Source organism: Bufo gargarizans, chromosome 3 (genome assembly GCF_014858855.1).
Source record: "Bufo gargarizans isolate SCDJY-AF-19 chromosome 3, ASM1485885v1, whole genome shotgun sequence".
Classification (NCBI taxonomy): domain Eukaryota; kingdom Metazoa; phylum Chordata; class Amphibia; order Anura; family Bufonidae; genus Bufo; species Bufo gargarizans.
Genome location: NC_058082.1, coordinates 23908990 through 23934858, shown reverse-complemented (window position 1 = coordinate 23934858; position 25869 = coordinate 23908990).

The following is a 25869-nucleotide window of genomic DNA, read 5'->3' as shown; positions in this document are numbered from 1 at the left end:
TGCGGATCTCTGAATGGAGCCTTACAGGGGGGTGATCAATGACAGGGGGTGATCAGGGAGTGTATATGGGTGATCACCCCTCTGTCATTGATCACCCCCTGTAAGGCTCCATTCAGACGTCCGCATGATTTTTACGGATCCATGGATACATGGATCGGATCCGCAAAACACATGCGGATGTCTGAATGGAGCCTTACAGGGGGGTGATCAATGACAGGGGGTGATCAGGGAGTGTATATGGGTGATCACCCCTCTGTCATTGATCACCCCCCTGTAAGGCTCCATTCAGACGTCCGCATGATTTTTACGGATCCATGGATACCAAAACACATGCGGACGTCTGAATGGAGCCTTACAGGGGGGTGATCAATGACAGGGGGTGATCAGGGAGTGTATATGGGTGATCACCCGCCTGTCATTGATCACCCCCCTGTAAGGCTCCATTCAGACGTCCGCATGTGTTTTGCGGATCCGATCCATGTATCCATGGATCCGTAAAAATCATACGGACGTCTGAATGGAGCCTTACAGGGGGGTGATCAATGACAGGGGGTTGATCAATGACAGGGGGTGATCAGGGAATCTATATGGGTGATCACCCGCCTGTCATTGATCACCCCCCTGTAAGGCTCCATTCAGACGTCCGCATGTATTTTGCGGATCCGATCCATGTATCCGTGGATCCGTAAAAATCATACGGACGTCTGAACGGAGCCTGACAGGGGGGTGATCAATGACAGGGGGGTGATCAATGACAGGGGGTGATCAGGGAGTTTATATGGGGTGATCATGGGTGATCAGGGGTTCATAAGGGGTTAATAAGTGACGGGGGGGGTGTAGTGTAGTGTAGTGTGGTGTTTGGTGCGACTTTACTGAGCTACCTGTGTCCTCTGGTGGTCGATCCAAACAAAAGAGACCACCAGAGGACCAGGTAGCAGGTATATTAGACGCTGTTATCAAAACAGCATCTAATATACCTGTTAGGGGTTAAAAAAATCACATCTCCAGCCTGCCAGCGAACGATCGCCGCTGGCAGGCTGGAGATCCACTCGCTTACCTTCCGTTCCTGTGAGCGCGCGCGCCTGTGTGCGCGCGTTCACAGGAAATCTCGCGTCTCGCGAGATGACGCGCCGATGCGTCCAGGAGGAATAAATCAACCACCTCCCGGACGCATCGGTGCGTTAGGCGGTCGGGAGGTGGTTAAATCTATTCCTAAAAGGGTATATTAGATTCAAGTTGCTGATAGAATCATTCTCAATAACTTCCCACACACGCTACTCTGCATTTCCAAGTCTAATTCTGTCTGTAAACGTATACCTGTCACCAAGCGCCTAAATAATAGGCCTCAAATTTATATTCAGCTAAATCTGTGGTTATTGCTGTAGCTGGTCAAGTTATTTTGTGTCCGTCAAAGCACAGTTTTTGTTCTGGGTTGAAATACAATTCCCAACTTAGAAATTTCCTAAATTAGTGGTTTCTGCTGTATCAGGCCTACTTTAAATCTATCCCTAAAAGGGTATATTATATTCAAGGTGCTGATAGGGTCATTCTCAATAACTTCACACACACGCTTCTGTGCATTTCCAAGTCTAATTCTGTCCGTAAACGTATACCTGTCACCCAGAGCCTAAATAATAGGCCTCAAATTTATATTCAGCTAAATCTGTCATTACTGCTGTGCCTGTATTAGTGTAATACGGTACCTAAATAGATAGCCAGATAGTGTTAGGTGTCTGTAAAAAAAGGCCTGAATTTGAATTCAATACATTGGGCCAAATAATATTTTTCTTATTGTGGTGAACGGTAACAATGAGAAAAACATCTAGTAAGGGACGCGGACATGGTCGTGGTGGTGTTAGGACATGGGAATACCACCTCAGCACGTCTCTGATGATGACGAAACACAGGTGCCAACTGCTGCGTCTTTCTGCAGTGTGCAGACTGAACAGGAGGTCAGGGATCAAGATTGAGTGGAAGACGATGCAGGGGACGATGAGGTCCTAGACCCCACATGGAATGAAGGTCGTGCCACTGACTTTCACAGTTCGGAGGAAGAGGCAGTGGTGAGACCGAGCCAACAGCGTAGCAAAAGAGGGAGCAGTGGGCAAAAGCAGAACACCCGCCGCCAAGAGACTCCGCCTGCTACTGACCGCCGCCATCTGGGACCGAGCACCCAAAAGGCAGCTTCAAGGAGTTCCCTGGCATGGCACTTCTTCAAACAATGTGCTGACGACAAGACCCGAGTGGTTTGCTGTGCCATCAGAGCCTGAAGCGAGGCATTAACGTTCTGAACCTTAGCACAACCTGCATGACCAGGCACCTGCATGCAAAGCATGAACTGCAGTGGAGTAAACACCTTAAAAACAAGGAAATCGCTCAGGCTTCCCCTGCTACCTCTTCTGCTGCTGCCGCCTCGGCCTCTTCCTCCGCCTCTGGAGGAATGTTGGCACCTGCCGCACAGCAAACAGGGGATGTACCACCAACACCACCCCCTCCGTCACCAAGCATCTCAACCATGTCACACGCCAGCGTTCAGCTCTCCATCTCACAAACATTTGAGAGAAAGCGTAAATTCCCGCCTAGCCACCCTCGATCCCTGGCCCTGAATGCCAGCATTTCTAAACTACTGGCCTATGAAATGCTGTCATTCAGGCTGGTGGACACAGACAGCTTCAAACAGCCCATGTCGCTTGCTGTCCCTTAGTATGTTGTTCCCAGCCGCCACTACTTCTCCAAGAGAGCCGTGCCTTCCCTGCACAACCAAGTATCCGATAAAATCAAGTGTGCACTGCGCAACGCCATCTGTGGCAAGGTCCACCTAACCACAGATACGTGGACCAGTAAGCACGGCCAGGGACGCTATATCTCCCTAACTGCACATTGGGCAATATAGAGATATTTTAACACGTTTTAAGCTGTATCCTTGTGAGTATATTGAACAATTTTTATCTGACCTACTGGTGCGTACTTCACCATACTTGCGACTTCCTTCCTATGAGAACCTTGGAAGCTGGGGTCTGGTGTTATTTAAGTGTAGCGGCATTCAATCTGCTGGACCGGTCTATCATACCGACGTGCTCCGATCCATGCCCGCTTCATCCACCAAGCTGAAGTTGCTCCTTGATATCATCGTCCACGCACCTTACCAGTGAAGTTCTGTGAGTACAATCTGTTTGCAGGCGTGCAAAGTGTTGCTACATACTACACTATAGTGTTCTTCTTTGCAACAGATTTCCGAGGGGAGACACTATTTAGATTTCTACACGTTTTCACTAGCTGAGTCTTGTGAGTATAGCCTATTCACATGGTGCGTTAGGTGTTTGGGGCTTACTACACCATAGTGCGCTTTCTCATCACATTACAGGTTTCCTACCAGTGTTGGACTGTGAAGTTTGCATGTGGTCCTATTAGTTGAAGATTACACAAAGAGAACTTTAATACCCAGAGAAGATTTCTCTCCTGCAGCGCAATCCTTTTTATACATTTTCTCCATTTTAGCGGACTTTCTCCCACATTGTCTTTGGATTTGCAGCGCCTGAGGGAACAAGTATTTCTAACAGACACACTATTTATTTTATTAGACTGTGCGAGCAGCAGCAGGCCATAGTGGAGTTTCAGCTGCAGCACGCACGGGTCAGTCGCACTACAGAACAGCACCACTTCACCACCAATGACTGGGCCTCCATGCGAGACCTGTGTGCCCTGTTGCGCTGTTTCGAGTACTCCACCAACATGGCCACTGGCGATGACGCCGTTATCAGCGTTACAATACCACTTCTATGTCTCCTTGAGAAAACACTTAGGGCGATGATGGAAGAGGAGGTGGCCCAGGAGGAGGAGGAGGAGGAAGAGGGGTCATTTTTAGCACTTTCAGGCCAGTCTCTTCGAAGTGACTCAGAGGGAGGTTTTTGGCAACAGCAGAGGCCAGGTACAAATGTGGCCAGCCAGGGCACACTACTGGAGGACGCGGAGGACGAGAATGAAGAGGAGGTGGAGGAGGATGAGGATGAAGCATGGTCACAGCGGGGTGGCACCCAACGCAGCTCGGGCCCATCATTGGTGCAAGGCTGGGGGGAAACGCAGGACGATGACGATACGCCTCCCACAGAGGACAGCTTGTCCTTACCTCTGGGCAGCCTGGCACACATGAGCGATTACATGCTGCAGTGCCTGCGCAACGACAGCAGAGTTGCTCACATTTTAAAGTGTGCGGACTACTGGGTTGCCACCCTGCTGGATCCCCGGTACAAAGACAATGTGCCCACCTTACTTCCTGCACTGGAGCGTGATAGGAAGATGCGCGAGTACAAGCGCACGTTGGTAGACGCGCTACTGAGAGCATTCCCAAATGTCACAGGGGAACAAGTGGAAGCCCAAGGCGTAGGCAGAGGAGGAGCAAGAGGTCGCCAACGCAGCTGTGTCACGGCCAGCTCCTCTGAGGGCAGGGTTAGCATGGCAGAGATGTGGAAAATTTTTGTCAACACGCCACAGCTAACTGCACCACCACCTGATACGCAACGTGTTAGCAGGAGGCAACATTTCACTAACATGGTGGAACAGTACGTGTGCACACCCCTCCACGTACTGACTGATGGTTCGGCCCCATTCAACTTCTGGGTCCCTAAATTGTCCACGTGGCCAGAGCTAGCCTTTTATGCCTTGGAGGTGCTGGCCTGCCCGGCGGCCAGCTTTTTGTCTGAACGTGTATTCAGCAGGGCAGGGGGCGTCATTACAGACAAACGCAGCCGCCTCTCTACAGCCAATGTGGACAAGCTGACGTTCATAAAAATGTACCAGGCATGGATCCCACAGGACCTGTCCATCCCTTGTGCAGATTAGACATTAACTACCTCCCCTTAACCATATATTATTGTACTCCAGGGCACTTCCTCATTCAATCCTATTTTTATTTTCATTTTACCATTATATTGCGGGGCAACTAGAGTTGAGCGAACACCTGGATGTTCGGGTTCGAGAAGTTCGGCCGAACATCCCGGAAATGTTCGGGTTCGGGATCCGAACCCGATCCGAACTTCGTCCCGAACCCGAACCCCATTGAAGTCAATGGGGACCCGAACTTTTCGGCACTAAAAAGGCTGTAAAACAGCCCAGGAAAGAGCTAGAGGGCTGCAAAAGGCAGCAACATGTAGGTAAATCCCCTGCAAACAAATGTGGATAGGGAAATGTATTAAAATAAAAATTAAATAAATAAAAATTAACCAAAATCAATTGGAGAGAGGTCCCATAGCAGAGAATCTGGCTTCACGTCACCCACCACTGTAAGAGTCCATTTTCATAAATTTAGGCCCAGCACCCAGGCAGAGGAGAGAGGTCCCGTAACAGAGAATCTGGCTTCATGTCAGCAGAGAATTAGTCTGCATGTCATAGCAGAGAATGAGGCTTCACGTCAGCCACCACTGCAACAGTCCATTGGCATATATTTAGGCCCAGCACCCAGGCAGAGGAGGGAGGTCCCGTAACAGAGAATCTGGCTTCATGTCAGCAGAGAATCAGTCTGCATGTCATAGCAGAGAATGAGGCTTCACGTCAGCCACCACTGCAACAGTCCATTGGCATATATTTAGGCCCAGCACCCAGGCAGAGGAGGGAGGTCCCGTAACAGAGAATCTGTCTTCATGTCAGCAGAGAATCAGTCTGCATGTCATAGCAGAGAATCAGGCTTCACGTCAGCCACCACTGCAACAGTCCATTGGCATATATTTAGGCCCAGCACACACACAGGCAGAGGAGGGAGGTCCCGTAACAGAAAATCTGTCTTCATGTCAGCAGAGAATCAGTCTGCATGTCATAGCAGAGAATGAGGCTTCACGTCAGCCACCACTGCAACAGTCCATTGGCATATATTTAGGCCCAGCACACACACAGGCAGAGGAGAGAGGTCCCGTAACAGAGAATCTGGCTTCATGTCAGCAGAGAATCAGTCTGCATGTCATAGCAGAGAATGAGGCTTCACGTCAGCCACCACTGCAACAGTCCATTGGCATATATTTAGGCCCAGCACACACACAGGCAGAGGAGGGAGGTCCCGTAACAGAGAATCTGGCTTCATGTCAGCAGAGAATTAGTCTGCATGTCATAGCAGAGAATGAGGCTTCACGTCAGCCACCACTGCAACAGTCCATTGGCATATATTTAGGCCCAGCACACACACAGGCAGAGGAGAGAGGTCCCGTAACAGACAATCTGGCTTCATGTCAGCAGAGAATCAGTCTGCATGTCATAGCAGAGAATGAGGCTTCACGTCAGCCACCACTGCAACAGTCCATTGGCATATATTTAGGCCCAGCACACACACAGGCAGAGGAGAGAGGTCCCGTAACAGAGAATCTGTCTTCATGTCAGCAGAGAATCAGTCTTCATGTCATAGCAGAGAATCAGGCTTCACGTCAGCCACCACTGCAACAGTCCATTGGCATATATTTAGGCCCAGCACCCAGGCAGAGGAGGGAGGTCCCGTAACAGAGAATCTGGCTTCATGTCAGCAGAGAATCAGTCTGCATGTCATAGCAGAGAATGAGGCTTCACGTCAGCCACCACTGCAACAGTCCATTGGCATATATTTAGGCCCAGCACACACACAGGCAGAGGAGAGAGGTCCCGTAACAGAGAATCTGTCTTCATGTCAGCAGAGAATTAGTCTGCATGTCATAGCAGAGAATGAGGCTTCACGTCAGCCACCACTGCAACAGTCCATTGGCATATATTTAGGCCCAGCACACACACAGGCAGAGGAGAGAGGTCCCGTAACAGACAATCTGGCTTCATGTCAGCAGAGAATCAGTCTGCATGTCATAGCAGAGAATGAGGCTTCACGTCAGCCACCACTGCAACAGTCCATTGGCATATATTTAGGCCCAGCACACAGGCAGAGGAGAGAGGTCCCGTAACAGACAATCTGGCTTCATGTCAGCAGAGAATTAGTCTGCATGTCATAGCAGAGAATGAGGCTTCACGTCAGCCACCACTGCAACAGTCCATTGGCATATATTTAGGCCCAGCACCCAGGCAGAGGAGGGAGGTCTCGTAACAGAGAATCAGTCTGCATGTCATAGCAGAGAATGAGGCTTCACGTCAGCCACCACTGCAACAGTCCATTGGCATATATTTAGGCCCAGCACCCAGGCAGAGGAGGGAGGTCTCGTAACAGAGAATCTGGCTTCATGTCAGCAGAGAATCAGTCTGCATGTCATAGCAGAGAATGAGGCTTCACGTCAGCCACCACTGCAACAGTCCATTGGCATATATTTAGGCCCAGCACACACACAGGCAGAGGAGAGAGGTCCCGTAACAGAGAATCTGTCTTCATGTCAGCAGAGAATTAGTCTGCATGTCATAGCAGAGAATGAGGCTTCACGTCAGCCACCACTGCAACAGTCCATTGGCATATATTTAGGCTCAGCACACAGGCAGAGGAGAGAGGTCCCGTAACAGACAATCTGGCTTCATGTCAGCAGAGAATCATTCTGCATGTCATAGCAGAGAATCAGGCTTCACGTCACCCAACATTGGAACAGTCCATTGGCATATATTTAGGCCCCGGCACCCAGACACAGGAGAGGTTCATTCAACTTTGGGTAGCCTCGCAATATAATGGTAAAATGAAAATAAAAATAGGATTGAATGAGGAAGTGCCCTGGAGTCCAATAATATATGGTTAAGGGGAGGTAGTTAATGTCTAATCTGGACAAGGGACGGACAGATCCTGTGGGATCCATGCCTGGTTCATTTTTATGAACGTCAGCTTGTCCACATTGGCTGTAGACAGGCGGCTGCGTTTGTCTGTAATGACGCCCCCTGCCGTGCTGAATACACGTTCAGACAAAACGCTGGCCGCCGGGCAGGCCAGCACCTCCAAGGCATAAAAGGCTAGCTCTGGCCACGTGGACAATTTAGAGACCCAGAAGTTGAATGGGGCCGAACCATCAGTCAGTACGTGGAGGGGTGTGCACACGTACTGTTCCACCATGTTAGTGAAATGTTGCCTCCTGCTAACACGTTGCGTATCAGGTGATGGTGCAGTTAGCTGTGGCGTGTTGACAAAAGTTTTCCACATCTCTGCCATGCTAACCCTGCCCTCAAAGGAGCTGGCATTGACACAGCTGCCTTGGCGACCTCTTGCTCCTCCTCTGCCTTGGCCTTGGGCTTCCACTTGTTCCCCTGTGACATTTGGGAATGCTCTCAGTAGCGCGTCTACCAACGTGCGCTTGTACTCGCGCATCTTCCTATCACGCTCCAGTGCAGGAAGTAAGGTGGGCACATTGTCTTTGTAGCGTGGATCCAGCAGGGTGGCAACCCAGTAGTCCGCACAGGTTAAAATGTGGGCAACTCTGCTGTCGTTGCGCAGGCACTGCAGCATGTAGTCGCTCATGTGGGCCAGGCTGCCCAGGGGTAAGGACAAGCTGTCCTCTGTGGGAGGCGTATCGTCATCGTCCTGCCTTTCCCCCCAGCCACGCACCAGTGATGGACCCGAGCTGCGTTGGGTGCCACCCCCAAACATATGAGTTTCAGAATGGCCTGCTGACGTTTACCCCGGGCTGTGCTGAAGTTGGTGGTGAAGGTGTGTGGCTGACTGGATGAGCAGGTGGAAGAAGAGGAGGAGGAAGCCGAGAAGGAGGAGGTGGCAACAGGAGGCAAAGAATGTTGCCCTGCGATCCTTGGCGGCGGAAGGACGTGCGCCAAACAGCTCTCCGCCTGGGGCCCAGCTGCCACTACATTTACCCAGTGTGCAGTTAGGGAGATATAGCGTCCCTGGCCGTGCTTACTGGTCCACGTATCTGTGGTTAGGTGGACCTTGCCACAGATGGCGTTGCGCAGTGCACACTTGATTTTATCGGATACTTGGTTGTGCAGGGAAGGCACGGCTCTCTTGGAGAAGTAGTGGCGGCTGGGAACAACATACTGTGGGACAGCAAGCGACATGAGCTGTTTGAAGCTGTCTGTGTCCACCAGCCTAAATGACAGCATTTCATAGGCCAGTAGTTTAGAAATGCTGGCATTCAGGGCCAGGGATCGAGGGTGGCTAGGTGGGAATTTACGCTTTCTCTCAAATGTTTGTGAGATGGAGAGCTGAACGCTGCCGTGTGACATGGTTGAGACGCTTGGTGACGGAGGTGGTGGTGGTGGTGTTGGTGGTACATCCCCTGTTTGCTGGGCGGCAGGTGCCAACGTTCCTCCAGAGGCGGAGGAAGAGGCCGAGGCGGCAGCAGCAGAAGAGGCCGAGGCGGCAGCAGCAGAAGAGGTAGCAGGGGGAGCCTGAGTGACTTCCTTGGTTTTAAGGTGTTTACTCCACTGCAGTTCATGCTTTGCATGCAGGTGCCTGGTCATGCAGGTTGTGCTCAGGTTCAGAACGTTAATGCCTCGCTTAAGGCTCTGATGGCACAGCGTGCAAACCACTCGGGTCTTGTCGTCAGCACATTGTTTGAAGAAGTGCCATGCCAGGGAACTCCTTGAAGCTGCCTTTGGGGTGCTCGGTCCCAGATGGCGGCGGGCAGTAGCAGGCGGAGTCTCTTGGCGGCGGGTGTTCTGCTTTTGCCCACTGCTCCCTCTTTTGCTACGCTGTTGGCTCGGTCTCACCACTGCCTCTTCCTCCGAACTGTGAAAGTCAGTGGCACGACCTTCATTCCATGTGGGGTCTAGGACCTCATCATCCCCTGCATCGTCTTCCACCCAGTCTTGATCCCTGACCTCCTGTTCAGTCTGCACACTGCAGAAATACGCAGCAGTTGGCACCTGTGTTTCGTCATCATCAGAGACATGCTGAGGTGGTATTCCCATGTCCTCATCATCAGGAAACATAAGTGGTTGTGCGTCAGTGCATTCTATATCTTTCACCGCTGGGGAAGGGCTAGGTGGATGCCCTTGGGAAACCCTGCCAGCGGAGTCTTCAAACAGCATAAGAGACTGCTGCATAACTTGAGGCTGAGACAGTTTCCCTGGTATGCATGGGGGTGATGTGACAGACTGATGGGGTTGGTTTTCAGGCGCCATCTGTGCGCTTTCTGCAGAAGACTGGGTGGGAGATAATGTGAACGTGCTGGATCCACTGTCGGCCACCCAATTGACTAATGCCTGTACCTGCTCAGGCCTTACCATCCTTAGAACGGCATTGGGCCCCACCATATATCGCTGTAAATTCTGGCGGCTACTAGGACCTGAGGTAGTTGGTACACTAGGACGTGTGGATGTGGCAGAACGGCCACGTCCTCTCCCAGCACCAGAGGGTCCACTAACACCACCACGACCATGTCCACGTCCGCGTCCCTTACTAGATGTTTTTCTCATTGTTATGGTTCACCACAACAACAAAAATATTATTTGGCCCAATGTATTGTATTCAAATTCAGCGGGATATAAATTTGAGGCCTAGTATTTAGGCGCTGGGTGACCGGTATGGATTTACTAACAGAATTAGACTTGGAAATGCACAGTAGCGGGTGTGTGTGAAGTTATTCTGAATGACCCTATGTGCACCTTCAATATGATCTACCCTTTTAGGGATAGATTTCAAATAGCTCTGATATAGCAGAAACCACTAAATTATGAAATTGCTAAATTGGGAATTGTATTTCAACCCAGAACAAAAAATGTGCTTTGACGGACACTAAATAACTTTCCCAGCCACAACAGGACAGCGGTAACGAGAGATTTAGCAGGATATAAATTTGAGGCCTAGTATTTAGGCGCTGGGTGACAGGTATGGGTTTAGTGACAGAATTAGACTTGGAAATACACAGTAGCGGGTGTGTGTGAAGTTATTCTGAATGACCCAATGTGCACCTTGAATATTATATACCCTTTTAGGGATAGATTTCAAATAGCTCTGATATAGCAGGAACCACTAAATTATGAAATTGCTAAATTGGGAATTGTACTTCAACCCAGAACAAAAAATGTGCTTTGACGGACACTAAATAACTTTCCCAGCCACAACAGGACAGCGGTAACGAGAGATTTAGCAGGATATAAATTTGAGGCCTAGTATTTAGGCGCTGGGTGACAGGTATGGGTTTAGTGACAGAATTAGACTTGGAAATACACAGTAGCGGGTGTGTGTGAAGTTATTCTGAATGACCCAATGTGCACCTTGAATATTATATACCCTTTTAGGGATAGATTTCAAATAGCTCTGATATAGCAGGAACCACTAAATTATGAAATTGCTAAATTGGGAATTGTACTTCAACCCAGAACAAAAAATGTGCTTTGACGGACACTAAATAACTTTCCCAGCCACAACAGGACAGCGGTAACGAGAGATTTAGCAGGATATAAATTTGAGGCCTAGTATTTAGGCGCTGGGTGACAGGTATGGGTTTAGTGACAGAATTAGACTTGGAAATACACAGTAGCGGGTGTGTGTGAAGTTATTCTGAATGACCCAATGTGCACCTTGAATATTATATACCCTTTTAGGGATAGATTTCAAATAGCTCTGATATAGCAGGAACCACTAAATTATGAAATTGCTAAATTGGGAATTGTATTTCAACCCAGAACAAAAAATGTGCTTTGACGGACACTAAATAACTTGCCCAGCAACAACAGTACAGCGGTAACGAGAGATTTAGCGGGATATAAATTTGAGGCCTAGTATTTAGGCGCTGGGTGACAGGTATGGATTTAGTGACAGAATTAGACTGGGATATGCACAGTAGCGGGTGTGTGTGAAGTTATTCTGAATGACCCTATGTGCACCTTGAATATTATATACCCTTTTAGGGATAGATTTCAAATAGCTCTGATATAGCAGGAACCACTAAATTATGAAATTGCTAAATTGGGAATTGTACTTCAACCCAGAACAAAAAATGTGCTTTGACGGACACTAAATAACTTTCCCAGCCACAACAGGACAGCGGTAACGAGAGATTTAGCGAGATATAAATTTGAGGCCTAGTATTTAGGCGCTGGGTGACCGGTATGGATTTAGTGACAGAATTAGACTGGGATATGGCCAAAAAATAACCACACTATTGCTGGTTAAATGCACTTGGTGACGGGCGCAGCTTGCCCCTGATGTAGTATATGGCCAAAAAATGAACAGACTATTGCTGGTTAAATGCACTTGGTGTCACAGCTTGACCAACCACACTACTGAGGGTTAAATGCACTTGGTGACGGGCGCAGATTGCCCCTGATGTAGTATATGGCCAAAAAATAAACAGACTATTGCTGGTTAAATGCACTTGGTGTGACAGCTTCACCCTGATGTAGGCTTTAGCCAAAAAACAACCACACCATTGAGGGTTAAATGCACTTGGTGACAGGCGCAGCTTGCCCCTGATTTAGTATATGGCCAAAAAATGAACAGACTATTGCTGGTTAAATGCACTTGGTGTGACAGCTTCACCCTGATGTAGGCTTTAGCCAAAAAACAACCACACCATTGAGGGTTAAATGCACTTGGTGACAGGCGCAGCTTGCCCCTGATTTAGTATATGGCCAAAAAATGAACAGACTATTGCTGGTTAAATGCACTTGGTGTGACAGCTTCACCCTGATGTAGGCTTTAGCCAAAAAACAACCACACCATTGAGGGTTAAATGCACTTGGTCGCAGCTTGGATGCACTTGGTCGCAGCACCGCACAAGACACAAAATGGCCGCCGATCACCCCAGAAAAAAGTGACTGACAAACGGTCTGGGCAGCCTAAAAACAGTGAGTGAGCATTTGAATTTCAGCAGCTCAATGATGCACAGCTGCAGATCGATCGATTAATCAAGTGAAGTCCTTTGGAGGAGTTAATCTGCCTAATCTCGCCCTACTGTCGCATCCGCAACCTCTCCCTACGCTAATCAGAGCAGAGTGACGGGCGGCGCTATGTGACTCCAGCTTAAATAGAGGCTGGGTCACATGGTGCTCTGGCCAATCACAGCCATGCCAATAGTAGGCATGGCTGTGACGGCCTCTTGGGGCAAGTAGTATGACGCTTGTTGATTGGCTGCTTTGCAGCCTTTCAAAAAGCGCCAAGAAAGCGTCACAAAAGCGCCAAGAAAGCGACGAACACCGAACCCGAACCCGGACTTTTACGAAAATGTCCGGGTTCGGGTCCGTGTCACGGACACCCCAAAATTCGGTACGAACCCGAACTATACAGTTCGAGTTCGCTCATCCCTAGTGGCAACCCAAAGTTGAATGAACACCTCCTCTGTCTGGGTGCCGGGGCCTAAAAATATCTGACAGTGGCCTGTTCCAGTGTTGGGTGACGTGAAGCATGATTCTCTGCTATGACATGAAGACTGATTCTCTGCTGACATGAAGCCTGAATCTCTGTTATGGGACCTCTCTCTTCTGCCTGGGTGCCGGGGCCTAAATATCTGACAATGGACTGTTACAGTGGTGGGTGACGTGAAGCATGATTCTCTGCTATGACATGCAGACTGATTCTCTGCTGACATGAAGCCTGAATCTTTTTTATGGGACCTCTCTCCTCTGCCTGGGTGCCTGGGCCTAAATATCTGACAATGGACTGTTCCAGTGTTGGGTGACGTGAAGCCTGATTCTCTGCTATGACATGAAGACTGATTCTCTGCTGACATGAAGCCAGATTTTCTGTTATGGGACCTCTCTCCTCTGCCTGGGTGCCAGGGCCTATATATCTGACAATGGACTGTTACAGTGGTGGGTGATGTGAAGCATGATTCTCTGCTATGACATGAAGACTGATTCTCTGCTAACATGAAGCCTGAATCTCTGTTATGGGACCTCTCTCCTCTGCCTGGGTGCCTGGGCCTAAATATCTGACAATGGACTGTTACAGTGGTGGGTGATGTGAAGCATGATTCTCTGCTGACATGAAGCCTGAATCTCTGTTATTGGACCTCTCTCCTCTGCCTGGGTGCCGGGGCCTAAATATCTGACAATGGACTGTTACAGTGGTGGGTGACGTGAAGCATGATTCTCTGCTATGATATGAAGACTGATTCTCTGCTGACATGAAGCCAGATTCTCTGTTATGGGACCTCTCTCCTCTGCCTGGATGCCTGGGCCTAAATACCTGACAATGGACTGTTCCAGTGTTGGGTGACGTGAAGCCTGATTCTCTGCTATGATATGAAGACTGATTCTCTGCTGACATGAAGCCAGATTTTCTGTTATGGGACCTCTCTCCTCTGCCTGGGTGCCGCGGCCTAAATATCTGACAATGGACTGTTACAGTGGTGGGTGACGTGAAGCATGATTCTCTGCTATGACATGAAGACTGATTCTCTGCTGACATGAAGCCTGAATCTCTGTTATGGGACCTCTCCCCTCTGCCTGGGTGCCTGGGCCTAAATATCCGACAATGGACTGTTACAGTGGTGGGTGATGCGAAGCATGATTCTGTGCTATGACATGAAGACTGATTCTCTGCTGACATGAAGCCAGATTCTCTGCTATGGGACCTCTCTCCAATTGATATTGGTTAATTTTTATTTATTTAATTTTAATTTTAATTCATTTCCCTATCCACATTTGTTTGCAGGGGGTTTAACTACATTTTGCTGCCTTTTGCAGCCCTCTAGCCCTTTCCTGGGCTGTTTTACAGCCTTTTTAGTGCCGAAAAGTTAGTGTCTCCATTGACTTCAATGGGGTTCTGGTTCGGGACGAAGTTGAGTTCGGGTTCCGGGTCGGGTTTGGCGTTTCAGGGCTCTTAATGGCCCATTAATTTTTAGAACTGTGATGTAGTCCATACTGTCATGAGCTAGACGAGTGCGCTTATCGGTCACAATCCCCCCTGCTGCTCTGAACGTCCTTTCGGATTGGACAGGGAACTCGACAAGGGGCAAGCCAAGAGTTCCATGGCAAATTGTGCCAGCTCTGGCCACAGGTGTCACGGCTGAGGATGGGAAAAACCCTCAGCCGTGCGATGCCCGATGAAGTTGTGGCTGCTCGGCCAGGAGAACAGGATAGGGAGCAGGTCACCTCCTCAAGCATCCCTAACCTGACCCTAACTCCTACCTGAATGGGCCGACCTTTAAGGTAGGAGGACCCATGCGCAGGAACCTCGGAGCCCTGACTTACCCTCAGCAGATCCCTGAGCTAGGAGCTGGGTAAGACGACCTACTCCTCCAAGGTACGGAGTCTCAATGGCCAAGCTAATGGGAAAAAGGGGAACCAAAACAGAATAATGGAAATGGCAGGTGAACTAAGGAGTTCCACCAACCTGCCACAGCCTTGCTGACTGGATCCCAGAGCACACACAGAATCCAGAACCATTAGCTGCACAAACCAAACGAACAAAGGTCCCAACAGTACATCACATGGACATCACATACAACATGACATTATATTTGCTATGACCAGAAGGATGGCCCCCACTGGCAGTTGATAAGTAACCAGGAGGATGTCTCCAGCCAGCATAGCTGAAGCACCCTCTCTGGCTACTGCCTACAACTGAGGCTTTATAGGGCCAAGAGGCCACACCCAACAGTCATACACACCCCGTGACTCACACACACAGAAAGGGAGTTAACCCTTCCAAAACCACAGAAGGGAAAACACAACATAAAAGGGAAGTGCACACAATACATAAAACACAGTGCACACATACACACACACCTAACAGAAAGGTGCTAGTTGCAACCGCATGCACAGCATAGAAAGCTGCCACATACATAACGTTGCCAGCGGCAACCACAGGTGAGGCAAATACCACTGCCCTCACCTGTGATTGAAAACCAAACTAAACCGCTGACAACCGCATGCGGTTCAGGAGTCACGGTCATGGCCATGGCCGTGACAACAGGTCAAGCCTGCACATCCAGTAGTCCAGGGGTTCCTCGCTTCCCAGAGCATCCACATCAGCCGTTAGCCCAATGTAGTCGGACACCTATTGGTCTAGGCGTTCCCTGAGGCTGGATCTGGAGGGTGGCTGTCAATGTGTTGGCTGAAAGAATGATCTCATACCCGTAGTGAGGAACATCTTCAAACCGCCCTCCTTGTAGGTGCGGTAGGATTGGTACCCGCACCTGTTTCGCTGTGGGTGGAAATTCCTCTGCTAGCGCCCGCAACAGAAGAATGCAGTATCTCGCGCAGCAAGGCCTGGAAATGCTGCATTCTGCCAGGCCTCTGTGATGCTGGTAACATGTCCACCATTTTGTGTTTGTACCGGTGGTCTAAGTGCCCTTTATGCTTTTTATACAGGGGTCCCTCTTCAAACACAGGAGCATGAAGGCCCCCATTTGCACTAAATTGGAAGAGGTGGAGCACCCTGGCTCCTGCTCATTGCCCAGGAGAATGTCGTCCTCGGTCTCCTCCCCCCCATCCACGGACAACACCAGAGATCCCAGAAAAGGTGAAAGTCCCCCTCAAAGCCTGCTCTTATTGCTCCTCCTCCCCCCAGAAACCATCCTCCTCTGACTCCTCTTCAGACTCAGATGGAGTAGCCCCCCTGGGAATTCATTCAGCATTCCGACTGCCTCATCTTCCTGCTCCTCGACGGCTTGATAAATGACACGGTGCAATGCACGCACCAGAAAGAAGGCGTAAGGTCTGATGTCACTGATGGTGCCCTGGCTGCGACTGAGACTGACCAGTTTGGTGATCTCATCAAATGGCCGCAGAAGTCTGCATGCATTGCACATGAGCAGCCACTAGCGCGTTGAATAGAATTCAATCTCCCAAGAACCTGTCCTGCTGCAGAGTTCGTACAGGTAGTCGTTAACGGCATGTTGCTGCTGGAGCAGCCTATCCAGCATATACAAGGTGGAGTTCCAGCGCATTGGGCTGTCACAAATCTGTCGTCTGACAGGCAGGTGATGTCACCGCTGAACGTCAGCAAGGTGAGCCATCACCGTGTAGGATCTTCTAAAATTGCCAGAGATTTTCCTGACCTGCCGCAAGACGTCGTGGACCCCGGGGTATTTGGCAACAAATCGCTGCATGACTAAGTTCAGGACGTGTGCCATGCACGGCACGTGTGTCATTTTTGCCCTGTTTAAGTGCACTCAGCAGATTGGCACTGTTGTCGCACAGAGCTGAAAGCAGTGCAGGATCGGTGTGGCTCTTGGCTTCCAGGCACAACAGCCACAGCACAGCATGGCAACGTCTCACCTGGCACATCAAATAGGTTCTGGGGAGCTTGAGGGGTGCAGGGGAAGAGGCGGTAGCAGTGGAAAAGGAGAAGTCAGCTGAGGAAGAGACGGAGGATGGAGTAGTAGGAGGAGAAGAAGAGGCAGGCCTGCATGCAATCCATGGCGGTAACACCAAATCCACATGGGAGCCACGGGTTATATGCTTGACGACTGTCAGAAAGTTCACACAGTGGGCAGTAATAGTTATGTACCTTCCCTGCCCTTGTTTGCTAGACCACGTGTCTGGTCAGTTGCATCTTGTCCCGTCACTGTGTGCCAGAGATATATTCAATTGCTGCTAAACGTGGCTATATAGCTCTGGGATGCCCTTCTGGGGTAAATATTTCCTTCCGGGCACCTTCCATTGCGGTGTGCCAATGGCCACAAATTTTCTAAAGGCCTCCGAGTCCACCAGTTTATATGGCAATAGTTGGCGGGCTAGCATTCCGACAAGCCAGCGGTCAGCCGTGGGGCAAGAGGGTTATACTGCGTCATGTACTTTTTACGCTCGAATATTTGGGTCACAGAAGCCTGCCTTCTGCCAGATGAATGTGATTACAGAACAGTGGAAGGTGGAGTGGAGGAAAAATGGAAGGAGAGGAGAAGGAGCAGAGGCAGGACGTGGAGCGCTGGGAGTGTGGCTTTGTGGGTTCTGACGGCATTGCTTCCACTGGGCTCAGTGATGGGAGGCCAGGTGCCTTCTTAAGTCGCTCGTCCCTAGGTGAGTATTGGGCTTACCGCGACTTATTCGTTGACAGCACAGGTTGCAGAAGGCAACACTATTGTCAGAAGCTGACACATTAAAAAAAGCCCACACTGTGGATCCATGTGCCGGCGCCCTGGGAGCACCAGAATTTACTGTGCATGGTGGATAGCTCGCTCCAGATACATTTGCAGTCTGCTGTTTGCCTCCTGTGCCCTGCGAGCTCTGCCTGCTTCTCCTCCCTCTCTGCTGCTCCGTCTTTCTCTCTGAACTCCCCTCCTCTTCCTCTCTTGTGGGCACCCACGTGACGTCCATCGAAACGTCATCATCGTCACCTTCACCACCACTGACATTTGATATCACACGGCAGAGAGTGAAGGGTGCAGATACAGAGGATGAGGAGGGTGCAGAAGCGGAAGGCTGAATGAGTCACTCAACCTACTCTGGTGCGTCTTTTAAAGTAATTGCACGCGCCTTCTCCAACTTCCCACTTAGGCTCCGGCCTGGTGCACCTGCCTGACCCCTTCCACCACTGCAAATGGCCTGCTTCTTCCTCTGCCTGTCATTTTCAAAATGCCCCTCTGCCTATGTCCCTAGAAAAGAGTAGTATTTGTGGAAGCAGGTATATCGCACTCCTCAATCAATATTTGTTGGAAGCAGGTATATTAAACCCCTTAATCAGTATTTTGTTGGAGCAGGTATATTGCACCCCTTAATCAGTATTTTGTGGAAGCACTTATATTAATCCCCTTAATAAGTATGTTGTGGAAGCAGGTATATAGCAGCCATCAATCAGTATTTTGTGGAAGCAGGTATATCAATCCCCTTAATCAATATGTTGTGGAAGCAGGTATATCGCAGGCCTCAATCAATATTTGGTGGAAACAGGTTTATAAATCCCCTTAATCAGTATCTTGTGGAAGCAGGTATCTCACAGGCCTCAATCAATATTTGGTGGAAGCAGGTATATCAATTCCCTTAATCACTATTTTGTGGAAGCAGGTATCTCACAGGCCTCAATCAATATTTGGTGGAAGCAGATATATCAAACCCCTTAATCAGTATTTTGTGGAAACAGGTATATTGCAGGCCTCAATCAATATTTTATGGAAGCAGGAATATAAAACCTCTTAATCAGTATTGTGCGGAAACAGGTATCTCACAGGCCTCAATCAATATTTGGTGGAAACAGGTATATAAATCCCTTTATTCAGTATTTTGTGGAAGCAGGTATCTCTCAGGCCTCAATCAATATTTTGTGGAAGCAGGTATATCAATCCCCTAATCACTATTTTGTGGAAGCAGGTATATCGTAGGCCTCAATCAATATTTGGTGGAAACAGGTATATAGATCCACTTAATCAGTATTTTGTGGAAACAGGTATATCACAGCCTTCAATTAGTATTTTGAAGAAGCGGGTATCTCACAGGCCTCAATCAATATTTGGAGAAAACAGGTATATCGAACCCCTTTAATCAGTATTTTGAGGAAGCAGGTATATCGCAGCCCTCAATCAGTATTTTGTGAAAGCAGGTATCTCACAGGCCTCAATCAATATTTGGTGGAAGCAGGTATATCAATTCCCTTAATCAGTATTTTGTGGAAGCAGATATATTGCAGGCCTTAATTAGTATTTTGTAGAAGCAGGTATATTGCAGGCCTCAATCAATATTTGGTGTAAACAGGTATATCAAACCCTTTAATCAGTATTTTGTGGAAGCAGGTATATCGCAGGCCTCAATCAATTTTTTTGTGGAAGCAGGTATATTAAACCCCTTAATCAGTAATTTGTTGGAGCAGGTATCTCCCAGGTCTCAATCATCATTTTGTGGAAGCAGGGATATCAATCCCCTTAATCAGTATTTTGTGGAAGCAGGTATATCATAAGCCTCAATCAATATTTGGTGGAAACAGGTATATAGCAGCCCTCAATCAGGTATCTCACAGGCCTCAATTAATATTTGGTGGAAGCAGATATCTCACATGCCTCAATCAATATTTGGTTGAAGCAGGTATATCAATCCCCTAATCAGTATTTTGTGGAAGCAGGTATATCGCAGGCCTCAATCAATATTTGGTGGTAAAAGGTATATCAAACACCTTAATCAATAATATGTGGAAGCAGGTATATCGCAGGCCTCAATCAATATTTGGTGGAAAAAGGTATATTGCACACCTTAATCAGTATTTTGTGGAAGCAGGTATATTGCACCCCTCAATCAATATTTGGTGGAAGCCGGTATTTCGAACCCCTTAATCAGTATTTTGTGGAAGCAGGTATATCACACCCCTAAAATTTTTTTTTTTTGCCACAACAGTTATATCACACCCCTCTGTTTATTTGGGGCAACAGGTATATCTTAGCTCTCAATCAGTATTTTGTGGACGAAGGTATATCACACCTCTCAATCAGTTTTGGAGCAACAGGTAAATCACACATGTTGCAAATAATTGTTCCAATAGCGCTTGTCCCTCTATATAGCTGCGGTATCGCAGCAGAACCGCACACAACTGCTGCACAATATAAATGCACTATATTATTTCTATGTTAGAAAGTATATTATAGGTATATGACACCCATCAATCTGTTTTTTGGGGGGCAACAGGTAGTGATGAGCAAGCACCAAAGTATTCGGGTGTTCGGCCCAAACACATTTCTATATTCGTGTACTCGGCTGAGCACCCAAATATAATGAAAGTCAATGTGAGACAACCAGGCACCCGCTGTTTCAAAGAGAAAAGGATGTCTGATTTATAAAAAATTGTTGGAAAGTTATGGAAACCCCCTCAAAATGGTTTGGAAACAGTATTAAGAGGATAGCTGGATCCATGTGACTTCTATTATGTACAACATGCAATAGACAATCACACAAAGGCTGTATGCCAAAAGCCAGGTATGTGGAAGCCATCAATCTATTCATGAGACAGATGACAGCCTTATGCACTATGAGATATTCCAAACCAGCTCTCATCTGACTGAGAACCAGTAAACCTCAAAACTGCTTTGCATCTGTTGGATGGGTTGGGTGGACCTGCACACCTAGATCAATATCATTAGGGCGACAAAAAGTTTCCTGATTATCCTAACATAATATTCAATAACCTTTCTATACAGTTTTGTCATGTAAACACTCATTTGCATAAACATGGGTCTATGGGAAAGACATGCAAATGAGCAGAATCTGCCTTGTTTTTCAGCTGTCATAAGACTATGAAAACCAATAGATGGCGCTATTCAGTTATGAACAGCGCCCTCTATTGGTTTCACAGTCTTATGACAAAACAAATATTCTTGTCAGAACACTATGAAACCAATAGCAGGCACTATTGAGTTATGAACAGCGCCCTCTATTTGTTTCACAGTCTTATGACAAAACAAATATTCTTGTCAGAACACTATGAGACCAATAGCGGGCACTATTGAGTTATGAACAGCGCCCTCTTTTGGTTTCACAGTTTACTGGCGAGACAAATATTCTTGTCAGAAGACTATGAAACCAATAGAGGGCTCTGTTAATAACTCAATAGTGCCCTCTATCGTTTTAATAGTCTTCTGACAAGAATATTAGACTGAGTTTTATGACAAGATTATTAGTGTAGCATTTTGCATGGAAAATTCGCAATTAGAATATTCGTGATTAGAATGTTTGTGATCTACACTAGGATGATATCTGACACTGGCGAAGCTGGGTAATAACTTGCTGTCTTCACTGAGTTATTACCCAGATTTTCCAGTGTCAGATATTATCACTGACTTACTACATAATTATTACATAATATTCGCTATATTGCTATATATTTGTTTTTCATAATATTTGTAATATTCCAAAAAACTAGTATTTAGCAATAGCAATGTAGATCGCAAGTTATTACCCAGCTTTCCCAGTGTCAGATTTTATCACTGAGTTATTACCCAACTTTCCCAGTGTCAGATATCATCCTAGTGTAGATTGCGAATATTCTAATCAGGAATTTTCCATTTAAAGGGCTACACTAATAAGCTTGTCATAAGACTCAGTCTAATATTCTTGTCAGAAGACTATGAAACTAAAAGAGGGCGCTATTGAGTTATGAACAGCGCCCTCTATTGGTTTCATAGTCTTCTGACAAGAATATTTGTCTTGTCATAAGACTGTGAAACCAATAGAGGGCGCTATTCATAACTCAATAGTGGCATCTATTGGTTTTCATTGTCTTATGACAGCTGAAAACAAGGCAGATTCTCTTCATTTGCATGTCTTTACCATATGCTCATGTTTATGCAAATTAGTTTTTACATAACAAACCTATATAGAAAGGTTATTGAATATTATGTTAGGACAATCGGAAAACTTTTTGTTGCCCTAATGATATTGATCTAGGTGTGCAAGTCCACCCAAGCCATCCAACAGATGCAAAGTAACTTTGAGGTTTACTGGTTCTCAGTCAGATGAGGGCTGTTTTGGAATATCTCATAGTGCACAAGGCTGCCATTGTAAGGTATGCTGGATGGCTTGTACATAGCTGGCTTTTGGCATATAGCCTTTGTGTGGTTGTCTACTGTATGTGGTACATAATAGGAGTCTAAGACACATTTGGCTATCTTCTTAATGCTGTTGCCAACCTTTTTTGATGGGGTTTCCATCAAGTTCTAACTTTTTTTTTATGAACCAGACACCCTCTTCTCTTCCAAACCAGGAGTGCCTGGGGTTCTTGCATTGACTTCCATTGTATTAAATTGTGTACGAGCACCCATATTATTCGGCTGAGCACTCTGCTCTGCCAAGCATAGCGATGTGTGAGCCAAACAGCAGTTTGGCTGAGCATGCTTGCTCATCACTAGTAAAAATCACTCCAATCGAGAATCTGTCTCGCTTGCCAGTTGATGGTAGGGTTATGTTTGCTTAACCATGGTAAGCCCAAAACCATCGGAGCAGGCAGACCCTCCAACACATAACACGAGACAGATTCCTGATGGAAATCACCCACTCTTAAATGGGTGTCATTTACCACCTGTGACAGGCATTTTTGGGTAAGAGGTGCAGAAATGCTTTTCTCTAGTGCACTAGTAGTCAACTAATGAATACAAACAAACTGTACATCAATCAGGTTAACCCTAGCCCCACTGTTGATAAATACCTTGATTTCCACAGTTTTGGACTGTAGCGCCACATCGGCAGACAGGAGAAATCAGGTACTGCCAGTAAATTACAAAAGTAAGTTTTCTTTCTGCCAACCCACACCACCAATAGTAATTTGGGGATTAAGCGTTTTTTTTTGTTTTTTTTGTTTTTTTTGTTTACACCTTGACGCTGAATGTACGAACAAATATTCACAAAATGTCCCTTCTTTCCACAACAAAAACAGACTCCCTTAATATGATTATAGCTCTTACCAGCAGTTCCAGGAGTAGCTCCCCCCAACTGCATAGGCTCCTCACAAGGTGTAACCACAGGTGTCTCTTTACCATAAGTGTCAAAGGAAGCTGCCATCTTATTTGACAGTACATCCTGAGGGTCAGGACCCTTAGATCTCCCCCTCAAGCGTCTGTCCAGATGTACAGCAACGGACATAGCTGCTTCCAATGACTCAGGTTTTTTCTGCAGCCTCTCAGATAGACCCTGATAGAACTGGCTACGGAGAGCAGGATCATTCCACTTCGTATCCGTAGCCCATCTCCTAAATTCAGAGCAATAGATTTCCGCAGAGCAATCTCCCTGCCGTAAACTACGTAACTTGGTCTCAGCCTGAGAGATCCGATTCGGGTCATCATAAATAAGACGAAAGACTCTAAAACATTCATCTACCGACTGGAGGGACGGTGATTCGGTTGGCAGAGAAAAAGCCCAAGACAGTGCATCATCCTTAAGCACAGAAATTATCATACCCACACGTTGACACTTGCCCCCATAAAAGTATGGACGCAGCTTAAAGTACAACTTACACGATTCCCTAAACTGAATGAATTGTCACAACACCCAGAAAATCTGTCCGGGAGGGCAACCTTAGTTTCAGGGCAGGTCGGGTACCCACCATCGGAACCAGCCGCCTGTAGTCTCTGAATCCGTAAGACTGTCGCACGGAAGTCAGCTAACTCCAAAGACAGTCCCTGCAGCTGTTCGACCAGTTCAGCCATAGGATCCATAGTTGCACTGACCTGAACGAAATCTCAGTTTATATGGCGGAAGATAATGTCACGATCAGTGTGGGGGGCATACTCCATACTGAACACAGGAGGGAAGGGAACAGTAACTGGGCCTGGAAACTAGGGAGAGAACAGGTCACCTCCTAGACAACTATAATCCGGGCTCTAACTACCTATCAATATGAATAGACCCTGAAGGTAGGAACATTCATATGCAGGATACCTAGGCTTTTATATCCCTATTAGGCTCTGGAAAAGGTTAGGACCAGAGACAACCCATTCCTCCCCAGATGGATGAATGGAAGTCTCTGTCTCAGGCCCAGATAAAAAAAACAGGGAACCAGATACAAACAACAGGGAATATAACAAACACAAACAAACACGACACTTAACTTCTCTATAGATGGATGAGCAGGAACACAAGAGACAAACTAACACCAGCTCAGCCAAACCCAAATGAAGCTATCTACCGCATAGTCAGAAGGGTGGGGTCAGACTATAAAAGGTAGAAGTGATGACCACTGAGCAACAGCTGAGAAAAGGGAAGTGGTCATCAACCCTATTAACACTGAATCAAGAGAAATCAAGGAGGCTGTTAGATTCCTCCACTCCATTCCTCAGCCAATCTCCTTGATTTCCTGACATCAGTCACCTGAGGGACCGTGACAGCAATTAGTTGTTCCAAAAGTGTTTTTACCTCTGTATAGCTGCGGTATTGCAGCAGAACTGCACACAACTGCTGCACAATACAAATGCACTATAATATACTTTCTATGTTAGAAAGTATAAGTACAGGGAGTGCAGAATTATTAGGCAAGTTGTATTTTTGAGGATTAATTTTATTATTGAACAACAACCATGTTCTCAATGAACCCAAAAAACTCATTAATATCAAAGCTGAATATTTTTGGAAGTAGTTTTTAGTTTGTTTTTAGTTTTAGCTATTTTAGGGGGATATCTGTGTGTGCAGGTGACTATTACTGTGCATAATTATTAGGCAACTTAACAAAAAACAAATATATACCCATTTCAATTATTTATTTTTACCAGTGAAACCAATATAACATCTCAACATTCACAAATATACATTTCTGACATTCAAAAACAAAACAAAAACAAATCAGTGACCAATATAGCCACCTTTCTTTGCAAGGACACTCAAAAGCCTGCCATCCATGGATTCTGTCAGTGTTTTGATCTGTTCACCATCAACATTGCGTGCAGCAGCAACCACAGCCTCCCAGACACTGTTCAGAGAGGTGTACTGTTTTCCCTCCTTGTAAATCTCACATTTGATGATGGACCACATGTTCTCAATGGGGTTCAGATCAGGTGAACAAGGAGGCCATGTCATTAGATTTTCTTCTTTTATACCCTTTCTTGCCAGCCACGCTGTGGAGTACTTGGACGCGTGTGATGGAGCATTGTCCTGCATGAAAATCATGTTTTTCTTGAAGGATGCAGACTTCTTCCTGTACCACTGCTTGAAGAAGGTGTCTTCCAGAAACTGGCAGTAGGACTGGGAGTTGAGCTTGACTCCATCCTCAACCCGAAAAGGCCCCACAAGTTCATCTTTGATGATACCAGCCCAAACCAGTACTCCACCTCCAACTTGCTGGCGTCTGAGTCGGACTGGAGCTCTCTGCCCTTTACCAATCCAGCCACGGGCCCATCCATCTGGCCCATCAAGACTCACTCTCATTTCATCAGTCCATAAAACCTTAGAAAAATCAGTCTTGAGATATTTCTTGGCCCAGTCTTGACGTTTCAGCTTGTGTGTCTTGTTCAGTGGTGGTCGTCTTTCAGCCTTTCTTACCTTGGCCATGTCTCTGAGTATTGCACACCTTGTGCTTTTGGGCACTCCAGTGATGTTGCAGCTCTGAAATATGGCCAAACTGGTGGCAAGTGGCATCTTGGCAGCTGCACGCTTGACTTTTCTCAGTTCATGGGCAGTTATTTTGCGCCT